The sequence below is a fragment of the Muntiacus reevesi genome, chromosome X (genome assembly GCF_963930625.1).
Source record: "Muntiacus reevesi chromosome X, mMunRee1.1, whole genome shotgun sequence".
Lineage (NCBI taxonomy): Eukaryota > Metazoa > Chordata > Mammalia > Artiodactyla > Cervidae > Muntiacus > Muntiacus reevesi.
The window spans coordinates 128,651,944-128,660,716 of record NC_089271.1 but is presented as its reverse complement, the minus strand read 5'-3'; the positions used below and the strand labels follow the sequence as shown (position 1 = coordinate 128,660,716).

At 40.6% G+C, this 8,773-nt stretch overlaps 1 pseudogene; it reads left to right on the top strand.

Annotated features, from left to right (window-relative positions):
• Window positions 1-7,648: 7,648 nt before the first annotated feature.
• On the top strand, window positions 7,649-8,512 carry LOC136154705 (mRNA export factor pseudogene; annotated as a pseudogene).
• Window positions 8,513-8,773: the final 261 nt, after the last annotated feature.

Sequence of the window (8,773 nt, the reverse complement as noted above, 5' to 3'; positions counted from 1 at the left end):
CTAGACAGCATATTAAAAAGCAGAGACATTACTTTGCCAACAAAGGTCTGTCTAGTCAAGGCTATGGTTTTTCCAGTAGTCTTGCATGGATGTGAGAGTTGGACTGTAAAGAAAGTTGAGTGCTGAAGAATTGTTGCTTTTGAACAGTGGTGTTGGAGAAGACTCTTGAGAGTCCCTTGGACAGCAAGGAGATCCAACCAGTCCATCCTAAAGGAAATCAGTCCTGAATATTCATTGGAAGGACTGATGTTGAAGCTGAAACTCCAATACTTTGGCCACCTGATGTGAACAGCTGACTCATTTGAAAAGACCCTGATGCTGGGAAAGGTTGAAGGCAATAGGGGAAGGGGACAACAGAGGATGAGATGGTTGGATGTCATCACCAACTCAATGGACATGAGTTTCAGTAAACTCCGGGAGTTGGTGATGAACAAGGAGGTCTGGTATGCTGAAGTCCATGGGGTTGCAAAAAGCTGGACGTAACTTGAGCAACTGAACTGAACTGAATGGGGCTCCAGAGACTGTGCTTTTGATTACCACATTATACTGCCTCTCATTAATTGTTAGTTGGAATAATTATTGTTATTCATAGTCTTTACTTGAAATGCCATTGTCAGTTGGGTAGTATCAGAGTGTGTGTGTTTTTCCTTTTTTTTTTTTCTATATTGATGGAAATTTGATACTTTCTTGCCATTGTGAAGCAAAGAAAATTATGAGTTGCTTTACCTTTTATTTGCTGGTGATGATGAGAATAATAGTTAATTACTAGGTATCTGATGCTGTCATAAACACTTTTTTTACATTCTTTAATACATTCTTTAATGCATATATCCTCACAAGTTCCCCATGTGATAGATACAATTGTTACTTGTTTTACACACACGAGAAAACTATAGTAAAGAAACTTATTCAAGGTCATACAGCTAAAAGGTGAAGACTACGGATTCAAATCTAGGCCTTTTGCCTCCACAGTCCATGTGTTTAATATCCATATTATAAAGTTCATGTGATGTTGACAGTTTTCTCACATTGTTTTCTTTAGAAACAGAAATGGAGTATCTGGAGAATGTCTACATACACTTTCCAATTCCTTTGGTATGGAAAGTAGGTGGGTAAAACCTTACCAGAATTGACTTTTCAAGCCATGTGTGTAGAGGGGACAGTGAGGACAGTAATTGTTCAGAAGAAAGGGGACAGAAAGTATTAAAAATTCATATCTTGTATCTACTCTGCCTAAGACTCTTTACTAGCACTGAGGTTACAACATTAAACAAAAGAAATAAGATTCTCTGCCCTCATGTAGTTTGCATTCAAGTGGAGAAAGATGAATAATAAGCAGATGATCACAAGTGTTATAGAGAAATGCAGCCCAGTGAAGAGGAATAGAAAATGTCATGAAGAGAGAGGGGATGATATTTTAAATAGGACTGTTAGAACAGGATTTGCCGAGGGGAAATTTGATTTAACAACAAAAATAAGTGGATAATATGTCCACATAAAATAAATAAATTTTAAAAATTTGTATATCAGTGTTCATAGCAGTATTATTTCTAATATTCAAAAAATTGAAACAAATCAAATGCTCGTCAGTGGTTGTGTGGGTAAACAAAATGTTGTTTATCTATAGGATGGGATATTACTGAACCATGAAATGGAATGAATTCTGATACATGCTACAATATGAATGAACTTCAAAGACACTAGGCAAACACAAAAGGATACAGATTCTAAGTTCCATTTATATGAAATGTACAGAATAGGAAAATCCCTAGAGATAGAAAGTAGATTAGTGGTTGCTAGGAGTCTGAGGAAAGGAGTAAGGAATGACTATTACTGTGTATGGAGTTTATTTTTAGGGTGATGAAAATATTCTGAAGATAGATCATGGTGATAGTTCAACCTTGTAAATAGACTGAAAACTACTAAACTGTACACTTTAAAATGGTGGACTACATGATGTGTAAATTATATTAATTTAAAAGCTTCAAGACAAAGTCATATTTGGGCAGAGTCTAAGCTAGTTTACCTTAGACTGATTGTTTCAACTCTAACCTTAACCAAACTGCCTCTGAAAGTGGAAGGAGGCAGGCAGCCCAGGGTGTTTCCCAAACCAGGGCTGTCTTCTGACACGTAGGCAGAGTACTATGCAGATCAGTCCCAGATGGGCGGATCCCTGTGTTATGACATCATAAAGACATCTCAGAACATCCCAGCTGTCCTTGAGCACAGCACACAAGTCTAGCACACGGTTGAATGCGTCACTGAATAGGGCCTAAGTAAGTAAGTGTTAGTCACTCAGTCGTGCCCAACTCTTTGCAACCCCATGGACTGCAGCCCACCAGGCTCCTCTCTCCACAAGATTTTCCAGGCAAGGATACTGGAGTGGGTTGCCATTTCCTTCTCCAGAGGATCTTCTCAACTCAGGGATTGAACCTGTGTCTCCCACCTTGTAGGACTGAAGGAATTGAAGGAATGAAGTGACTGTTTAATGAGTTCAAACTAGCCTTTTGAGATGATGAAAAATTTCTCGAATTATAAAATGATGATTGTACAGCTCAGTGAATATACTAAAAACCACTGAATTTTAAACTTTAACTTAGAGAATATTATGGTATGTAAATTGTGTCTCAAAAAGAATATATTTAAAATGTTCTTTTACAAATTGGTGAAAGAAGAGGAGAGCCATGTCAGTAGCTGAGGAATGAGTTCAAGACCAAAGAAATAGCCAGGTCTGTGAACTTCCAGATGTTCAGGCTGATTTTAGAAAAGGCAGAGGAACCAGAGATCAAATCGCCAACGTCTGCTGGATCATTGAAAAAGTAATAGAGTTCCAGAGAAACATCTATTTCTGCTCTATTGACTATGCCAAAGCCTTTGACTGTGTGGATCACAATAAACTGTGGAAAATTCTGAGAGAGATGGAAATATCATACCACCTGACCTGACTCTTGAGAAACCTATATGCAGGTCAGGAAGCAACAGTTAGAACTGGATATGGAACAACAGACTGGTTCCAAATAGGAAAAGGAGTATGTCAAGGCTGTATATTGTCACCCTGCTTATTTAACTTCTATGCAGAGTACATCATGAGAAATGCTGGCCTAGAAGAAGCACAGGCTGGAATGAAGATTGCCAGGAGAAATATCAATAACCTCAGATATGCAGATGACATCACCCTTATGGCAGAAAGTGAAGAGAAACTAAAAAGCCTCTTGATGAAAGTGAAAGAGGAGAGTGAAAAAGTTGGCTTAAAGCTCAACATTCAGTAAACTAAGATCATGGCATCTGGTCCCATCACTTCATGGCAAATAGATGGGAAAACAGTGGAAACAGAGTCAGACTTTATTTTTCCGGGCTCCAAAATCACTGCAGATGGTGATTGCAGCCATGAAATTAAAAGACGCTTACCCCTTGGAAGGAAAGTTATGACCAACCTAGAGAGCATATTAAAAAGCAGATATAGTACTTTGCCAACAAAGTTCCGTTTAGTCAAGGCTATGGTTTTTCCAGTGGTCATGTATGGATGTGAGAGTTGGACTGTGAAGAAAGTTGAGCGCCGAAAAATTGATGCTTTTGAACTGTGGTGTTGGAAAAGACTCTCGAGAGTCCCTTGGACTGCAAGGAGATCCAACCAGTCCATCCTAAAGGAGATGAGTCCTGGGTGTTCATTGGAAGGACTGATGCTGAAACTGAAACTCCAATAGTTTGGCCACCTCATGTGAAGAGTTGACTCATCAGAAAAGACCCTGATGCTGGGAGGGATTGAGGGCAGGAGGAGAAGGGGATGACAGAGGATGAGATTCCTGGATGGCATCACCAACTCGATGAACTTGAGTTTGAGTAAACTCTGGGAGTTGGTGATGGATAGGGAGGCCTGGCGTGCTGTGAATCATGGGGTCACAAAGAGTTGGACATGACTGAGTGACTGAACTGAACTGAAGGCCTCAAGGCCAGTTTGAAGCTTAGCATGATTTAGGAAGAGCAAATGGGCAGTGGGGATACAGTGAAGAGAGTAAAAGGACAAGAATAGGAGATGAGATGACGAAAATAACAGGAGGCCTTGTGGAGTCTTCTCAGCCATTGTATAGACTTTAACTTATACTCTGTTGAAATGGGAAGTCTTAAGAGGTTTGAGCTGAAGAGAAACACGATCAGATTTGGAGTTTTTAAGAAAATCTTTCTGGCTTTTGTATGGAGAAGAGACTGTAGGAGCAGAAGATGTTAAGCAGGGAGACCAGTTAGTAGGTTTTTACAGTAATCCAGGCCCCAAAGTGATAGTAGTTTTGACTAGAGTCTTAACAGTGTGGGCGATAAGAAATGTTGAGATTTCCTCACACATTTTTAAATTGGAGAAGACAGGATTCCCTATAAGCTGGGTGTGGAGTGTAAGAGAAAGAATCAGTGATGACTCCTGCTTTTTTTGCCCAAGCAGTAGGGTTATCTTTTATTGGTACAGGGAAGACCATGCTATGAGCAGTTTAGGGATAGAAGTTTCACACAATATACTTAAGACACCAATTCCTTATTAAGTGGAAATTTTGCTCAGACAGTTGCATATATAGAGCATACCTACATAGAACACAGGCTGGTGTCTTTTCTGATTTCCCAATACCCAGGCAATATCAATCTTTGAATATTTGTTTATATATTTTATTTTGTAGAGTATTTTTTTTTTTTTTTTTATTCATTTTGGCCTTGCCATACAGCATGCGAGATCTTAGTTCCCTGAACAGTGTTGAACCTGGGCCCCCTGCATTGGGAGCATAGAGTCTTAACCACTGACCACCAGGGAAGTCCTGATCTTTAAATATTTTAATATCTCCTCTGTTTGAGTCTTGAGTTCAAGGGAAAGGCCAGAATAGTAATATAATCTGGACTTCTTATTAGCACATATGTTTTTTAAAGCCACCTCATTAGCATACATATGTTTTTTAAAGCCATGGGTATGACTTTCTCAAAGCATTTCTTCTACTATGTGAGATACATAGATTGTGAGAGAGGAAATATATTCTCTGAGGGAGGCCTGCTTGTTAAGAAAGGACAAAGGCCTACCGAACTTTGAGCTGACTGGTATAAGAGTAGATTTTTTTTTAAATGGTCTTTCCCATTGCCTGGAGGAAAATTCCCTCTCCCTTTCTCAATATATTTCTGTGAAAAACCTATTATTTGTGAATCCTTCTTTCCCTTTAATATCTCTGTAGATCTGTTTGAAGACTAGGTAAGCCACTTGCCAGCTTTGCAACCCAGGAGTGTTTTTCTTAAGCATCTGGGAAGCATCTCTTTGAAATGTAAACATCAAGGAATATAGAGTGTGAATGTCTCTGTTACTGTAGGAATGCCTTTTCCTGAGCTGTAACCAAATGCTTGTCCTAGTGACAGGAGTTTTGTTTTTCCTTCAGACAAAGGCAATTAGCTAACAGAAATGGCTATCTCAATGTCAGATGAATTGGGATGAACTGTGAAAGAATGCATATGAAACGGTGTTGTAGTGTCGTCTTATGGAAAGACAAATTATGGTTAATCTTGAGAACATGTATGTAATGCATTGTAACTGCTTGATGATGTATAGGGCGGAATCTCTGTCTTCAGAATCTATTACCAGGTTGCCTGTGATCTGCATTTTAATCTGGTTCAATGCTTGTAAAGTACTAAAATGGTGTCCTTTCCTTTCTGTATCTTGTGGAAAATATTCTCTGCCTTGACAGGATGTTTTTAATTTGCACAACACTGGTGAATGAGGGGGCAAATGCTTGTAAAGCTTCTGTGGGTGCCTTGTAGTGCTAAAGTGGAAAAAAAAATTCCTATAAGACATAGCTCTCTCTATAGTATATCATTTTATAGATTGAGTTTCTGGACATGATAGGTAACCCAGGTTACCTGTCCACTTCCCCCAGACTCAAATGCACCCCCATTTTCAGATTGGACACGATTCTTTGAAGTAAAAAAAAAATCTATGAATTTCAGATAGGAGGGCTATTAGCAACAACAGATTATGTGGAACTATTGCACTAGGGATTGAGGATATAAGGATTATCAAGATAAAATTGTTCTCATGGAATTTACAGCCCAGTGAAAAAGCTAGACAAATAGGAAATTAAAATACAGTGGGATTAAGTGGTAACAAGGAGTCACAAATTATTCTGGTAAAACCAGTAGCCATATTTAGCACAGTCTTTGAGAGTCACATGAGGTTGCCTGAAGGAAGGTGTCTTAGCTGAGACCTGAATAATGAGTAAAGTGAGCTTCAGAAAAAGTGAAGGTGAAGAGGTGAAGGGTGTGCATGGCCAAGGGACTAGCATGTGCTATATTCTGGAGAGATGAGAGGAAATAAGTATGTGTGGAGCTGTAAGCAGTTTAGTTTAATTAGAACATGAAGTATATCCACAGAGACATGGGGATGGTTAATGAAAAAGTATAAGACTTGTACTCACATACCTTGCTATGCCGTTTGAATTTAACTTTGCAGGCAACAGGAAGCCTGAAGGCAAGGCAGCGAAGGTAATGATTATATTTGTGCTTTATTTAGAATGATTAATGATATTGGGATATGAAAAGTAGTTTGGAATGGAGAAAGACTTGGTATAGGAGAACTTGTTAGGAGAAGGTCCAGGTAAGAGATGAGGGTGGCTTCCGCTTAGGAATGTGACATATGGATGGAGAGGAATGGTGTGTTCCAGTGATGTTTAGGAGTTATAATTCATGAAACACTGGTGCTGATTAGATGTAGAAGATGAGACAGAAGGAGAAGTATGCTGTTCACTGGTATATTCGCCCCCAAACCCCATGGTTTAAAATCTTACTTTTAGAAATTTAGAGGGTAGTTTCTTCGGCCGGCCTGCTGCCTTGCCTCCATCTCCTTTGTGCCCCAGTGGAGTCATAGGCTCCTGAGCCCTCCTGCTCCCCGTTGCTGGCTTCCCTCCGCGGCATGAGTCTGTTTGGAACAAGCTCGGGTTTTGGATCTGGCAGGACCAGCACGTTTGGCAATACAACCACAGATAAATCACAATCCTGTGGAGGATATGAAGGGCTTCCCTGATGGCTCAGCTGGTAAAGAATCTGCCTGCAATGTGGGAGACCTGGGTTTGATACCTGGGTTGGAAAGATCCGCTGGAGAAGTGAACAGTTAACCCACTCCAGTATTCTGGCCTGGAGAATTCCATGGACTGTATAGTCCACGAGGTCACAAAGGATCAGACGTGACTGAGATTTTCAACTTTCACTTTCACTTTATGAAGGATATTGAAGTAACATCCTCTCCTGATGATAGGATTGGTTGTCTGTCTTTTAGCCTACCAACCTTGCTGGGGAACTTTCTTCTGTAGGGTTGTAGGCTAATGATGTTGATGTTTGCTGCTAGGAAGCTCAATGGAGAAGGAAATGGCAACCCACTCCAGTATTCTTGCCTAGAGAATCCTGTGGACAGAGGAGCCTGGTGGGCTGCTGTCCATGTGGTCACACAGAGTCAGACATGACTGAAGCGACTTAGCATGCATGCATGCATTGGAGAAGGAAATGGCAACCCACTCCAGTATTCTTGCCTAGAGAATCCCAGAGACAGAGGATCCTGGTTGGCTGCCATCTATGGGGTTGCACAGAGTCGGACACGACTGAAGTGATTTAGCAGCAGCAGCAGCAGCAGCAGTAAGCTCAAGATAGTGGACAGACTATTGCAATAACCCAGCAGGTAAACACCTAGCCTGTGCTAGATGTCTGCTGGAGTGATGATGGGAGCAAAGTGTTTACAGCATCATGTGATACAACTGCCAAAACATGGGACCTCAACAGTAAGCAGGCAATAGATACATTGTGCAACATGATACTCCTGTTAAAACCATACATTGGATCATAACACCAAACCACAGCTGTGTGATGACCTAGAACCAGGATAAGACTTTGAAGTTTGGGGATACAGAATCATCAACTCCTATGGTGATTTTACAACTTCCTGAAAGGTGTCACTCTGCTGACATGATGATCCTACAGCTGGGTGGCAGCTGCAGAGAGGGAACTGATTATCTATCAGTTAGAGAATCAACCTTCTGAACTCAGGAGGATAGCATCTCCACTGAAGCATCAACATCAATGTGTGGCTGTTTTTTAAAGACACACAGAATAAGCCGAACATGTTTGCCCTGGGAAGCATTGAGGGGAGAGTTGCTATTCATTACATCAACCCCCCAATTCCTGCCAAAGATAACTTCACTTTTAAGTATCATTAATCTAATGGAACCAACACTTCAGCTCCTCAAGATATCTACATGGTAAATGGAATTGTGTTCTATCCTGTTCAAGGCACCCTTGCAACTATGGGACCTGATAGTAGATGCAGCTTTGGGGACAAAGATGCCAGAACAAACTAGAATTTTGGAGCAGTAAGATCAGCCAATATTGCCTTAACAGCTTCAATCACAGTGGAAATGTATTTGTGTACACTTCCAGCTTACTACTAGGGGTTTCACTAGTCACTCAGGTGGTACAGAATCAGCCCACAGTGAGGGAGGCCCAGGTTTGATCCCTGAGTTGGGAAGATCTCTGAAGAAGGGAATGGCTACCCACTCCAGTAACTTGCCTGGAGAGTTCCATGGACAGAGGAGCCTGGCAGGATGCAGTCCAAGGGGCCCCAAAGAGTCACACATGGATAGAGCGACTAACAATTTAACTTTCTAGCTACTACTAGTCAAAGGAGTATCAGGAATTCTTTATCTTCAATGTCATTATCCCTGCATACTATGTTCAATAGGTATTCAATAGGTGTTCAATAGGTATTCATAAA